Source organism: Centroberyx gerrardi, chromosome 17 (genome assembly GCF_048128805.1).
Source record: "Centroberyx gerrardi isolate f3 chromosome 17, fCenGer3.hap1.cur.20231027, whole genome shotgun sequence".
Classification (NCBI taxonomy): domain Eukaryota; kingdom Metazoa; phylum Chordata; class Actinopteri; order Beryciformes; family Berycidae; genus Centroberyx; species Centroberyx gerrardi.
Genome location: NC_136013.1, coordinates 27,222,632 through 27,238,509, shown reverse-complemented (window position 1 = coordinate 27,238,509; position 15,878 = coordinate 27,222,632). Strand labels below are relative to the sequence as shown.

Sequence of the window (15,878 nt, the reverse complement as noted above, 5' to 3'; positions counted from 1 at the left end):
GAAGAATTTAAAAATGTAAATGACAGTTGTCAGGGCATAAAACCAATGATCTGTTGATCTTTACAAATCAAGACTCGATAGTCTAACAATGGCATAGCTGTCAGTGCTGAAATTTTTTTTTTTAAATTGAATCGAATCGAATCGTGGCCTTAAAATCGAAAGTCAAATCAAATCGTGGATTTGGAGAATCGTGACACCCCTACTCATAACCAATTGCCACGTTGTAAATTTGGTCTGAATTCCTTATCTTATGATGAAAGACAAACGAAGAAAAAAAAATCAAATCACATGCTTTATTTATAGGCTACAGATCACCCACATTCAGCATTATTTTCCTAATGCCTTAAGCCATTTAAAAAAAATATTTGCAAGTCATTGACATTTAGAATAAGCATTAGCTTGACATTGGCTTTACAGCGACTTTATATAATGTTGCATGCTTTATGGCACGTTATTCTATATATATTTGCCCAAAAAAAAGGAAAAAAGCTTCCTCTTTTGTTGTTCTTGCAAAGCAAATTGTCCCCATTTCTGCTGTGTTTCTGCAGAAAAAGGAAATAAGGAAATAAGCATCAGCTGTAGGATATTACAATTGCTGACATTGCAGATTATAACATTAACACAGACATCCCCAAACCCAAAATATACAGTAAGGGCTCTATTTTTGTGCCGGTGCAGATGCCTTTGCACCAGCGAACTGCTACTTCCGCCCCTTTGGTAAGTTGTGCTATTTTCGTGGCTTTAGTTGGTGAGGGCGCACACACAGACCTCTCCAAAACCATGTAAATATATAACAATGTAAACCACTTTTGTGTATGTTATGCTTGTCTTGTTCACTTTGATAAATTCTTCAACCAGTAGACGTTTACTAGCGCGTCAAAATCACTATCTGTGCTGTGTTCGATTAAGGGCTGATTCTTAACATCATCTGTCATCCACAGCTGCTTGTAGGATGTATAAAACCCTTCCCTTTCGGTTGATTATATTCCTATAGCCATCTTCGGATGGCCACCTTCCTCTAATTTGAGGGCTGTAGTGCTCATTTTCAAAGCGCTACTCACAGTAGACCTACTGGCAATGGTGGCATTATTGTGCGCATGTAAACAGCCAAATATTACTAATTGAATGCAACTAATCACTTACGTAAAACAGCCTACAGACAACCAACAAAATAAGGTAAAGACATTTTATTATAGGCCTACTACAAAATGAGTCGTATCTGCATGTGTGGTTATTGTGTGAATCATTATCTTCCAAAATAAAACGGTCGGATCGCATCATTACGCACAGAAAACATTGGTGATCGGGCTTCCAATATTCCCAGAAACGTGACGTCATCTTAAAAGGGACATCATCTGCATTTGGCGGAATATTTGGGGTGCTGTAGCCTATATTCATATTTATTTATTTTTTACTATTTGTATGTCTTTGGTATTTTTCCAAAGTATTATGTAATTATATTGTATGATGTATTGTGTTAGTGAGGCTAATTGGATGTGGTTTATCCTAGTGCCATTTGACCTAGCTGTTGGTCCTGGGTCCATTGCAGCTCCAGGGACTAGAGCCTATACCATACAGGGTGAGTGGGAATTGCTGCTGCTCGTAGTACATTTATTTGTATTCGTTTGTATAGCTTGGTATGTATTGTATGTATTGAGGTTAATATTGTTCCTTATGTGTGCATTTGTAGGACTGTTCATGTGCGATGGTCACTGCTTCAGTTGCTTGTGTGAGCTTGCACCAACACCTGCATCTGCGCCTTGGTACACGAAAACGGAGCCCTGAGTGCTTAATTCTTTAACTTGTCTGACAAACATTGGTGACCATCTTACCTGTATGGTATGATGCAGAGTGATTTTATCACATGGCTGGAGCATTATGAATCCTAGGAAAAGAAAATAGTCTTATTACATAGGAAAATAGTGGTTTACAGATAGCCTAGTGTCTCGAGCATCCATCAGACAATGATAAGGCAGCAGGCAATTTAAAATGAAAAAGTGCATCCTGGAGATGAAAATCTAATTATTATGAAGGCACTTCTGTCATCCATTCTAGTAAGTCTACAATGCATAGAGAATGAAATTATCTCCTGTCATAAGTCCCCCCAATGGAAGTCGTCCAATGCAAAGAACTGATTTAAAATATTTTGCTTGATCTGCTTGAAATCTGTAGTTGTGCAGTTTCTTTCCTAAATTGTCAGAAAAACATACCTTTTGAACTGCCAGTTTGATTAAATTAGCTGCGGTGATTCAGGACCCTTCTGAATACTACAAAAGAAAAGGTTTTATTGCACAGGCAAGTATATGGAAATTAAGCACAGCAGGCACGATCAGCACCATGGACAGCGATGAAAACTGGTCCTTAAGCCAGGGTATTGAGGGGCAGTACTATCCAGTCCATGTGCCGCAGCCATCAACGCATACACCTGGACTCGCCTAGTGGCAATTCCCTTATCACCGCAGAGCTACAAATACCAGCCTCCCAGGTTGGGAAGGACTTTATGCTCCTTTCCCCTGGCCCTTGAACATTAATAAATTGCCCATTTGAGTTCAATACTTCACCCTGCCTCTTCATTTCCTCATGTTATTCTGAATTCTCCTTCATGGTCACAAATAATGTCAGTTCCAGTGATTTCATTGTTTATGACCTGTACGAAACAAAATTTCAGAAAATTAATAAATGTATTTAAAACAGCCTACAGACATATTTGGTTTACCAAAAAATGACGCTTTTGAGATAATGAAATTAAAATGGGCTTTACCTTTTGAAATAGAATCTCAACATGAGAAGTTTACATTCTTAGGAGCTTTCTTAATGCTAAACAATTTATTGGTAATTTAATGTTATTTACTATTTAAACAAAAGACAGTCATAAACAAACAATCAGAAAAAGTGGTTTCATCCCCACGGGCAGTGCTGAAAGACAAAAGAACAAAGATTTGTTTGTGGAATGAGTGTACGAATCCTGTATCCATATATATATATATATATATACTGTATGTACACCATGTATATCAGAGTTATACTGTATACAAAGGCCAAATAGAATTTGTCCCGACTCACATCATTCAATCACAGTTGTATCGCTGTCACTGTCATCCTCGCCATGGTCGCTTGGAAAGAGAAGAAGTGTGTGTGCATCACCGTCTTCCCTTGATGACCTTTGATCTTAAAACACACACACACACACACACACACACAGTTGCACATATACACACAGTTGTCAAATCCAAAATGACATGATGCATAATACAGAGGAAGTGGTGTTACTACCTAGCCAATATCAAAGATAAAAAAGATCTGAGAATTTGGAGATGAAACTGTTGCTTTGGATGCCAGTGTGCCAATGCACACAAAACTGTTTCTTATTAAAAAATGAAAAAAATAGATTTCCCCAAATTTCACTGGGTGACATTTAAAATTAATCCCATGGATGACATCCACATGACCGGGAAACACCAGGTGAGATGTTTCCAGGTTGCGGTAGTGAAAATCTGTAACTGGACGGATTCTGCAACCTTTCCATTCCTAGTAAGCACAGGTGGGGAATGTGGCATTCCTAAATGGGGAGCAGAAAGGGGCCATGGTCTTTCTATGACTAGCAAACTAACAAAGACAACAAACGCAAAACTAAAAGGCTACCCTAAAGTTGTCACCAAACCTTTTTTTTTTCCTTCCCGTTGACGCCGCCCTCCATTCCGATCAGAGCTGCCTTTCAGCCAATCCTTGATGGCATTCTCAATCTCTGCCTCTGTCAGAGAATGGGTCTTCCCCGCCGCTGAAAGCAATGTTTGAAAGCTCACTTTTATGAAATAATACCTTCAAAGTCTCAAAATACTAAATACTAATACAATGAACATACTATGAAACATGATTATATGTACAGCCGTTGACAGAAAGAGTATGGTCAGTTTGCATCATGGGTGCCATGTTTCCACCTTCCTAAAGTGTTGACAGCAAATATGACATTACAAAGCCATCCATAACATCATTGCGGTGGCGTTTAAAAATCTGCTGTAAAACTATAACAATGTATTCAATTCCAGCCATAACTGGTTGTACCATGTATTTAGCTACACCATCCCCTCCTTTTATTAATTTTCTTTTGGGTTCATATTACCACCTGATGTCAGTGTGTTCAGTTAGTTTGCTAGCCTGACTGCAGGGCCTATTTATTTACATTCAGTGTTTTGCTCTTTCTATCAGGAGACCAGCCTACATGTATGCGCCACACACACAGCTGATGTTCCTGTGTATGCCTTTATGTTACCAGGTATGAATCGAATTTTGTCTTTATAAAATGGTTATACGTGGTTGTTTTATGATATCAGGTGTTTTTATTAGGGGTTAATGTTCAGCAGTCTTGCAACTTTTCGCTGGACTGGCGCAGCTGCTATTATGTATATTGGAGTGCAACCTGCTGTAATTTTTTGGATATACCCACAAGGAAAATCTTTTTTGTTGAGAATGTGTTCCAATTTCTGTTATCTTGGTGAAATAATGGGTCCTTTGGTACCTAAGACAAGGTTTGGGGCAATGTGACTGAGTCTGACTGTTTAAATATTGAACTTTATCTGCATTCTTCAACTTGCTTTTAATAACAATTGGGTCAGTTTTGCTTGAATAGAAGTATAATTGTGATTGGTACCGCTTTTATACTGCTGCTAACATAAGAGTCAACCTTTTGACTATTGCATATCATTGTAGTTATTATTAGTGTGCTTGCCGTAGGCAAAGCACACTAAAGCACACGCAATACACACGCAATACACACCCATTGTAAAATGATGAGAACCATGTGGACTCAATCATAGGATCACAGAGCCAGAAATTTAAGTTTCGTTTTCTCCGCCATCTTGTTTCTCCGCTGAGATTGGGAGGTAGCTCGTTTCTCCCACACAGTAGCTGAAGCTAACTGAAGCTAAGGTACACACACAGAGTATGGTGGTTTCGGCGCGTCGGCCGACGCTTCCCGGAGCTTCCCGGGGGCACGGTGCCGGCCAGTGCCGATAGCTGGGCGCCGATTTGTTCCTGGTGATCCGGCCGAGATTTCGGGGGTTCTCGACGCCGATGCGTCACCGGGTGTCTGGCAAACGCCATTTTCGGTACCGATGGGCCCCAAGGCGAACGGGGCTGATGTGTAGCCCTATATTTTTCCATTGTAACTTTTATTTAGGCTACAAGAGCTTACATTGAACAGTTACATGCTCAACATTTAAGATCGTGTTTTAAATTAAGGCTTTTAGAAGATTTAGTTCTTGTGCACAGAGCCAGCTTTCTCTTGCTTTGGTGGCAAGTGGCAGCCGCAGCAGTAAGCATAGCAGTCCTGTAGGGGGCGGAGGGGGAGCAGAGCAGCTATGGTTGTCTTAAACTCCACCAGGATTTGAAAAGCAAACTAAATGCGCGATTTGAGTGGCTGACTTGGATCTAGCATCGCGAGACTGTGGTTGATTGCGTCTCTCCCGCTTGAATTCAAACAGTAGCCTTACAGCTTGTCTGATGGCAACAGCGTCCTTCTCAGGTGAGTGTCATGATATTTTTCAAATCAGGTCAAGAGCTAAGAGGTAAATTGTATGAATTCGTTGTAGTATTTGGATTAGGATAATAATACTTTCCTTCATGTGGTAAAAGAAATGGAATTGACCTGTAGTTCTCTCCCTTGAAAACGAGGTGTTTTTAGTTATTTATATCTGCCTTACCATGCCTGTTCTAATGCATGAAAATTAGATACTGTTGTAACGTTAGTGTACTCAAATTTATTTCACACTTCACCACAGTGCCTTTCCATTCTGATAATCCTCTGTTATGATTATAGCATCTTTCATTTTGTTTTAATAGCTGACCTATTTTTGTTTCAACTTACTGTGTATATTTCCTACTAAAGGAGCGATTGGCACAAAATTTGTGTTTAGGTTCAAGTACAACTCAGGAACTCTTACTCTGGGGTGACTCACAGTGGTGTCCATTATTTAGCCTGGAGTTTGGATACTGTCTCGGGTGTCTAAGCTGTTACTGTGGTCTAATTGTTAAGTTAAGATCCGTTTATGCTTAGTATGCTTGGTGACTTCATTTGGGGTACTTTTACCCTGTCGTTTGGGGACAGGATAGGGGAGGGTAAGCGCTGCGATTTTGAGTTTCTGTATTTTACTTTTTTTACCATGTTGAACGATTGGAGCTTAGGCTTTCTTTTTTATACCATTCTTTATATTTTAATCAGTTTCTTTCCACTCAACCCTTGTTACTCACTTGCGTTCCAACTTTACAACTCCTATGTCTGGGTCACTTAAACTCACCACTTGGAACGTCCAAGGGATTGGCCATGTAATCAAAAGGAAAAAGATTTAACGCATCTGAAAAAACAAAAATCCGACATAGCACTGCTTCAAGAAACTAGATTATCTGATACAGAACATCTGAAGCTTAGGAGAGACTGGGTAGGCAGAGTTTACTTCTCCTCCCATTCACAGAATAAAAAAGGTACAGCCATTCTCATAAATAAAAATCTTCCTTTCATTTTGGCACACGAAGAAAAGGACTCAGAGGGGAGATTCATCCTGATTACAGGCTCCATCCTTAAACAACACTTAACTATTCTTAATGTTTATGCCCCGAACTATGATTCACCCCATTTCATGTCACAAATGATTTTGATGTTTAATCATTACTGCAAAGGCTTGGGCTTCTTAGCTGGTGATTTTAATTGCATAATGAACGCCTCTTTGGATAAATCTTCCTCCGCAAACATATCAAATCCAAGGTCATCTACTGTCCTTAACAACTTATGCACAGACACTGGACTGATAGATATATGGCGACAGATAAATCCTAAAGTAAGAGACTATATGTTCTATTCGCATCCTCACAACTCCTACTCCAGACTCGATTATTTTTTCATTCCTAAACAACTTTTACATACAGTCCAGGCCTGCCGTATAGATCCTATCGTCATATCGGACCACGCTTCAGTGCATTTGCATATTAATCCAGCATTCAACATTCCTAGAACTCCAACTTGGAGATTCAACACATCACTTTTGAACAGTGAGCCTTTCTGCACCTTTGTTCGGAACAATCTATCACAATTTTGGCTTGATAATAGAACTTCTCCAGTGTCTCCTGCTATGATCTGGGATGCGGCTAAAGCCACCTTACGTGGACACCTTATCTCCTATACTTCTTATCAGAAAAAACTCCTGGAGGGCAATAGGAAAAATCTTGAAAAAGAAGTTACTAGGTTAGAACAAATACATAAACAAACACCCACAGTTGCGAATTTAAAAGCGTTAGTGTCTGCTAAGACCAAACTTAATATGGATCACACTCGTCATATTCAGAAGCTACTACTTTTCACTAAACAGAAGTACTATGAATTTGGTAATAAATCCAGTCGCTTGCTTGCCCATCAACTGAAAAATCAGAACAATGATCGCTCAATTAATATGATAAGAACACCGTGTGGCAATGTCTCATGTGATCCACTGACTATCAATAGTACATTTAGAGATTTTTATAAATCCCTCTACAGTTCAGAGAAGACCGACGCCGACATTGCCTCTTACCTAAATAATATCTCTTTACCTACTATCACGGAGGAGGATTGCTCCAGTTTAAATGTGGCATTCACACCAGAGGAAGTCTGGGCTGCGATCCAAGCCATGCCGAATGGGAAATGTCCGGGCCCAGATGGGTTTGCGTTAGAATTTTTTAAGAAGTTTTGGCCAGAGATCCACCCAATTCTTATGCCCGCTATTAATCATATTTTGAAAGGTGATATTCCACCCTCTTGGAGATATGCTTCCATTAGCCTACTCCTAAAAAAAGACAAAAATCCCTTGGACTGTTCATCGTATAGGCCTATCAGCCTACTCAATGTGGACTACAAAATAGTTGCAAAAGTATTGGCTCGTAGACTTGAAAACATGCTTCCTAAGATTATAAACCCGGACCAGGCAGGATTTGTGAAATTGAGGTATGGCAAAGATAATGTACGTCGTGCGCTTAATGTCGTACACTATCTTAACACTCATAAAAACCCAGCATTGATAGTTTCTCTGGATGCCGAAAAGGCCTTTGACCGAGTAGAATGGTCCTTTTTGTTCTCTGTATTAGAAAAATTTGGTTTAGGCACTAGATTTATTAATATGATTCAAATTCTTTACTCTGATCCAATAGCCACTGTTAATACAAACGGCCTGATGTCTGAGGGTTTTTCAGTGCGCAGAGGTTGCAGACAAGGGTGCCCTCTGTCACCTTTATTGTTTACATTATTCATTGAGCCTTTGGCCGAGGCCATCAGAACTAATCCCGACATAAGAGGGATCACAGTGGGTGAAGAAAACCATGTTATTTCCTTATTTGCGGATGACGTTCTTCTGTATCTAAGGGATCCTGAAAAATCAATTCCAGCAGTTCTGAACTCTATAGCCTCGTTTAGTGCCCTGTCGGGTTACAAAATTAATCTAGGAAAATCTGTCGCTCTGCCTTTCAATATTCCCCAGAATATGTCCATACAATCCCCTTTTCAGGTGTCGGAGAGGGGTTTCAGATACTTAGGTATTTTTGTCACTCCTGACTTGAATAATTTAATTGAGACTAATTACTCCCCTCTAATCCAAAAAATTTAAAACAATTTGACGAAGTGGACTTCCTTACCCACTTCCTTCCTTGGGAGAATCAACGCTATAAAAATGAATATCCTTCCCCGATTAAATTATTTATTTCAAAATCTTCCTTGCTATTTGACCCCAACATTTTTTAAGTCACTGAACTCTTATATCTCTCGATATATTTGGAACAACAAACAACAGAGAGTTAGGTTCTCTAAACTTATTAAGCTGAAGGAACTGGGAGGCTTATCCCTGCCCAATCTACAACTCTACTATTGGTCAGCACAATTTAAAATGATGACAAATTGGTTTATGAATAGGAAGGATTCCTTATGGGTTGGTCTTGAGTCTCGAGCATGTTATCCCAGAAGGCTTAAATCCCTCCCCTTTATCAACAATATAGATCAGATAAATTCCCTTAACAATAATATAATTGTTTATAACACACTACTGGTCTGGAGGGATGTGAAGAAATATCTGAATATTTCCTCTGTTATTTCTGTTTGGTCTCCCCTGGCATTGAATCCTGACCTTCCGGCACAGATTAGGAGCATTGGTTTGTTGGAGTGGTCTTCCAAGGGCCTATCAGATCTTGCTGGCCTGTTGGTCTCCAGCTCTTTAAAGTCATTTGAGCAAATTAGGACTGATTTTAACATTCCCCATAAAGATTTTTTTAAATATCTCCAAATTCGTCATTATATAGAGTCTCTTTTAAGAAAAAACGGGATCCGCTTGAACCTGTCGGAACTGGAAAATACTATGGTCTCGGCCAAATCCCCCAAGGGAATGATCTCAGAGATTTATGCTCTACTACTGTACTCTGATTCTTCGGTTTATGATTCCCTGAAGCCGCTGTGGGAGCGTGATCTGGGGGTAACATTTAGTCCTGCAGATTGGATCAAAATTTGCAATGGGATCTTCCCGAAATGTACCTCACTTTCTATACATGAACAAAATTTAAAATTTTTCCATAGGATTTATTTTACGCCTATTCGCCTCCAGAAAATGTTCCCCAACAGCTCAAACCTCTGCTATAAATGTAAAACACACAAAGGTACGTTTATCCATCTGTTTTGGTCTTGTGACCGCATCCAGACATTTTGGAAAGAGATCCATTCTATGATCCAGGAGGTTACCGGTAAACGGTTTACACTGACTTCTTCTTTTTACCTGTTAAACCATACCCCGGGCAATCTTTTTGATACAGATACCAAATCTCTGTTGATAATTCTTTTATTTTTGGCTAAAAAGTGTATCTTGTTGCGTTGGTCCGCACCGCAGGTCCCTACAGTCGGCATGTGGATATCACAGATATCGGCCCTTCTCCCTCTGGAGAAATTGACTCATGATCTCAACCATAAATCGGACGAATTCTGGAGACTCTGGAAACCTTTGCATCCTACAGAGACTTTGACCTACTTGTTTGTCCCTGGAAGGCAATGGCTGATTGCTCCATTTGTTTGTGCTATTTATTATTATTTTTTTTTTATATTTACTTGTTTTTCCTTTTAATTTAGCTTTTACATATTGCAGCGTCTGTTGTTGGTTTGGGGTGGGATTTTTCTGTTTTGTACATTTTTCTGTTTATGTTGAGAGGTGTGTATGTGTTTAAATTTAAAAATCAATAAAAAAAATAAAAAAAAATAAATAAATGGAATTGAATATGTGTGGTAGTTAGAAAACGTTGTCTGAGCAAAGGTGCAGTCTCGGTATGGTTGTCTCCCTAACAAGGCTACATTAATCCACAATTTCTCTGTTTTTGTATTGAGAGCTAGGACACAATTTTCTCCTCAAATGTGAGTTAGGCCTAGTTAAATTACTATACGTTTAATCTGATTAGGGTAGGGTTGCCAGCCCTCGCGGATTGGCCGGGAGACTCCGGTAGCCTCAGTGTCCTGGAATGGAAAAAATAGATAATAAATAGAAAATAATAATAATGATAATAATAATAATAATAATAAAAAAATGCACTACGTGGGTTGATTTAAGTGACATGAGACATAACTGGGAGGATTTAACAAATTGTTTTGAATGTTGCGTAATGTTTGTTTTAACCAAACAGGCGATGTGTGTGCGTCGGGTAAGTTGGGCGTCGTGAGCGTCCACTGACTTTTTGCTGGGCTGTGCTTTTTACATATTTACTGTGTTGTTTTTCTTGGTTGTAGGTTGCGTATTTAGCAATTGGCAATGTGTGCTGATGGTAAACGGGACATGCACGTTGCGCATTTGGCATTGCGTAATGGTGAGGGGAACACGTAGATTTTGGCATTTGACATTGCGTAAATGCATGTCAGGAATGAAGTAATGTGCAAATGTTCATAGTAGATGATCGTATTTTTCTAGTTTTGCATGGTAACGTGTGTGTGTTTGAGAGAGAGAGAACTGAGTGATGCTGTGCGTCATTGTGTGGCAATAACAATGGCATCATGTTATTAGTTTTTGTGTTTGTCTGTGTGTTCAACCTATAAACCGGGCAATTTGTACCAGATAGAGCTATGTTGACAAAATACCTGCTCTGGAAAATTGTATATCCTACTATATGATGTAATAATCTGCTCACTTAACTGTTCTGGTTATGCATCGCTACATAGTTTTAACTGCTGTTTTGTGTATACAGTGTTCAGCAGTTTATCTCTGTATTCATAGATTGACGATACAGCTTGCGCCTCTTCACTGATCCTTCTCAGGTTAGTCACCTGACAAACGTTGTGCTCATAAAAATGGCATTTTAAAACAGGGGTGTAATGGCTACATATTAATATGGTACAGGGCCTCAGTTCGGCTACACCTTTAATTGACTAGGGGGCGACAGCTCAAGCAGTTGCAGATGACGTCTATGTTGCTTTGCAGCAAATGCTTTAACGTTACAACTGCCAGGTGACATTTGAAGTATTTGAACGTGTATTATAGGCAAGTGTAACTGTATGACTATATAATTTACATTAGTTGCACAGTAGTGAAAAAATCAACAGATTAACATCTTAAAATATTTTGAAAATACCAAGAACAACAAGAAAAACATGGTTTATCAATATGAACGTTATTGGTGCTATATTAGGTTATTGCCACACACCTGCCCCTTAAACAAACTCTGTGCATAACAGCAAGTGCACGTTTTTTTGTTTTTTTTAAGAACTACTGTTTTGATAACCATTTGATATCCATTTGATTGTTTAAGTGCCCTATGTGCTTGTTGTGACACAACTTAATTTCTTATTTAAATTATTCATCATGAAAAACAGCTGCTAAGTTGTTCAAAATATGCCCCATTGTTGTATCATTTCAACTAAAGCAATCTACAAATAAAATTTGATTTTTGGTTTAAATTTGGTTTTTATATGGAAAAAATAACCTACAGAGAATGAGTATAGGGTGTGTTCCATAGCTTGGAGTACATAATTTAAAAAAAAAAAGTAAAATACAAACTTTTGGTGTTGTATTGTTTTACAAGACATGCACAGACTCAACAAATGCTGTATTTTTGCCATTAAATGTATTATACAGACAAATTAATTCCGCTGTTTAAAATGGAAACATTCAAATGGTCTTATTGGCATAATGGATAGGCAGGACTGTGCAATTTAAAACGTCAATGAACTCTTACTTAACCCAACTTAAATTCACAATGATGAGTGGAGGTGAAGCTCCTGAATTACAGGATCCTCCATAATCGTACAAGTTAGCTCTGTGTGCAAAAAGTTTGTTTCACAGTCGCCTATCAAAACGCCAACAATGCTGTTAACCCTAGAATACATATGATGTATAAAAAATGACCCAGCTGCATGTTTTTGTGGTGTAGCTATCTTATGTATATGAGAGTAAACCATATTCATCCAAACATAATTTTGCTGAACCATTACACCCCTATTAAAATGACATTATGCAGTCAGTTACACAATTTGTGTTTAGCTGCTATCATTTTGTGTCTGTAAGGCTGAGTACTTTGTTTCTTTGTTGTTAGACTACTGTTCCAGTGGTACACCACTTCTGCAGTCCTTTTCAGGTAAGCCACCTCCATATTTCTAAACACATTTTGCAGCCTCTCATAGCATTACACAAAATGTTAAAGGTCAGTTTGGTTGGTATTTGGCCCTGTGTTGGATAATTGGTAGGTCAGCTGTTAAAGCAATTGAAACAACCCTGCAAGGATCCAGCCTTCAAATCCCACTGACTCACACTGACAATGTATGCAATAACTGTAATGTAAAGTCCCTATCAATCTAAAAACTTCGATCTTTATCACTCAAAAAAAAATGCTCTTCAGATTGGCCATGTTTGCCACATCAGCTGTCTGACTGCAGTGTCTTTGTACAAAATAAATGTAAGCAAATATTATACTATGTTTGCAACTGCTATTATATTCATTCAAACATTTACTTACACATTTAAGTCTTTTTCTTTGACTTTAAATTTAAAATTACAGTTTTGTGAATATTTTCTGTGTGTGTAGCTTTATTCCAACATGCATGTGTTTTGATAAAAAAAATACCTTAATACTTAAGTCCTCTCTAATTAATAGTTGTATTTCACTATTATTTGCAGGGTCACACCTGATAAGGGGTCCAGAAGACAAGTTGCACATTTACAGTGCTGCAGTTTTACATCTTGGTTAGTGTGCCACAGGATAGTTAACATGACTTTGCCATGTTGTCATTACAATTTCATGAACTTGCACTGTGACGTACAAATGATTGTGTGTTTTTGTGTACTGAAAGTAAAGATGCTCTTATTAATTACTGTTTCTTTTTTCAGGCTCCCTGTGTTTACCATCTACCAGAGAGACCAATTACTTCAATCTTTTATATATTCATTTTGCGATTCATAGATTAGGTTTATATTATAGTATTAGTTTTGAGTAGTTTAGATTATATTAGTTTAGTTTATATTGCATTAGATTAGATTACAGGTTATTAGATTAGGATAGATATTATTACATATTAGGTTAGCAGTTTGATCTTCACCAGTACTTTTCAGGTGAGTGACTGAATACCTTCTTTCAAGACCTGTGTTCATAAGGATGAAAATAACATTTTAAAATGGAATTGTGGTATGAGTTCCATCAAGTTCCATTTAGCTGCTATCACTATATGTCTGTGAGGCTCAGTAGTTTGTTTCTTTGTTAAACAAATGTTCCAATGCTACAGCAGTAAAGCTGGTTTGGATAAAAGCATCCATTAAATGGCAAATTGTTGGTGCACTATTTTCAAATCCACACATTATCAGCCAGGTCAAAAGTTTCAAATTAGAAATCTCATTTTGCATGTAACTAAAAAAAAATACATGTCAAGTGTACACAACGCTAAACTTACAGCTGTCTGTAATTTTGATCTTTATGTTTTTACTACTTTGCAGGGTCACACCTGCTAAGGGAATCCAGGAGACTACTCATCGTCTGATTTGCATTTTCGTGTCTCAGTAAGTTCTATGTTTCTACAAACATTTTGGACACTGTCATGGCATTATGGCAAATGTTGCATCATTCCAGTGATGCTGATATTGTGAATCTACACATCAGCAGTCAGAGTACTATTCCATAAAGCCAGATTACCAGATAAACTAGATTCATTTCAGCAAGTCAATCTTATTTCCAGGGAATTCAATTGCACAGAGCATATAGAATGAAGATTGACATGAATTTCCATGTAAATGTAATCTACGAGACTTGCAACCCATGAAGCAACCAACTATTTTGGCTCCCTAACAAATTATGTAGTTTAGGTTAGCTGCCATATATACTACAAATATGACATTAACAGTCTATCAGTATGTTATGCATATCAAGCTATTCAGTATTGTCAACATATCTACAACAGCTACAACTGTAAAACTGGCTAGCTATGAATTACACTAATATAATAGACAGATGATCTTTCATATAATGGTAAATTATGTAAAAATATATGTTTTAAATATTTTCTGGCATAAAAAAAAAAGCAATGCAAATGCTGTGAGTGGTGACACATTTGACATTGGAAGTGTACTGCACAGTAAATATTCCCATGCAATTCAATAGCAAATTCATACAGGTCATTTTTGACCCACCTAGGTAAACTTGGCATATTAATAGAAAAAATGTGTTTACTTAAAAATTAAAATGTGAAGGTAAAACATTTAATAGGGAGATATAAAACACAAATTTGGAATATTAAGTGACGAAATGTTGTCATTGCAAAACAAATTGCATGAAAACACAGTCGGGTCATTTTTGACCCACTTGTGCATCTAATTTAACTCATATCTGGGCATAGGCTCCAGGTCAGAAGTGTGAAAATAAACATCCATTTGAAAGTAATTGAGCAAAAGAAAAAAATTGTGCAAGTCGTAAAGATTAGCCACAATAGTTGACTAGTCAAGTAGTGTCAACAGCCAACTACTTGACCAGGCTGATTGATTAAATCATAAATACTCTAAATAATAAGTAATCTACCAATTTTATATAACCCAATTAAACTTAAATCTATATTTAGAACCTGTGCACAATGGCATGCAGCACTGCGTGCTATAGTTTATTCGTATATGTTTTTTTAGATGATGTCATAGTTGCTGAATCCCACCAATTTCATAAAGGTTGGGAAAAGCTTTCTTAAACATGCCCTATTAAAATATGTCACGTACAAATTGTAAACTAGATGAAGGCTGCAGGTCCTTACACACAGCACATGACTAAATATGACACTGGCTAAGACACACTGGATGCAACAGTAGTCTTTACTAGTCATATTATTCATAGCCTTTACCTCAATGTCTACTTGTTTTGGTGTGCTGCTTCTTCACTGGAGCTGCTGTCGGCGGCATTGTGGTGTTCACTGTGGTCTTCATCTTCGTTTAACAGCTGTGCTGTGTCTGAAAAAAATCAGAACATAAGCAGCTGTATTAGTGCTAATTCTTCAGTTATATCTACATTCATGAAATTTTTTGGGGGGTATGTGGTGATGACAAATTGTATGACAAATTGTCAAAGTAGTGCAAATGTTATTTTATAACAAAATAGGAGGAAGGAAGAGAAAAAATGAACACTTAGCTTGAGATTTGTTTTTTTCCTGTCTGCACGTCGCCATGATGCTTCTTCTCATTCATTGTCATGTCTGTACTATCATGTGATACATGACTCTTGTCTTGATCATAAGATAGGATAAAGGTTTAACAGAAAAAAAAGAGTATAAACATGAATGCACAATAATAATGCAAAAGACTACTGGAGCCTAAACAGATCATTGTGACGGTATGAGCCCGCTGTACCCTGAACATCCCCAACATGAGTGAATAATTTGT

The 15,878-nt window shown here is 37.8% G+C and overlaps 1 long non-coding RNA gene across 1 annotated transcript; it reads right to left on the bottom strand.

Moving 5' to 3' along the window:
• Window positions 1-321: 321 nt before the first annotated feature.
• LOC144542642 (uncharacterized) lies at window positions 322-15,443 on the bottom strand. The gene is made up of 6 exons (XR_013507347.1): window positions 15,344-15,443; window positions 3,662-3,778; window positions 3,064-3,168; window positions 2,211-2,916; window positions 1,833-1,885; window positions 322-542 (listed from the first exon to the last, which is right to left on the bottom strand). It is a non-coding gene; the product is annotated as an uncharacterized LOC144542642 (long non-coding RNA).
• Window positions 15,444-15,878: the final 435 nt, after the last annotated feature.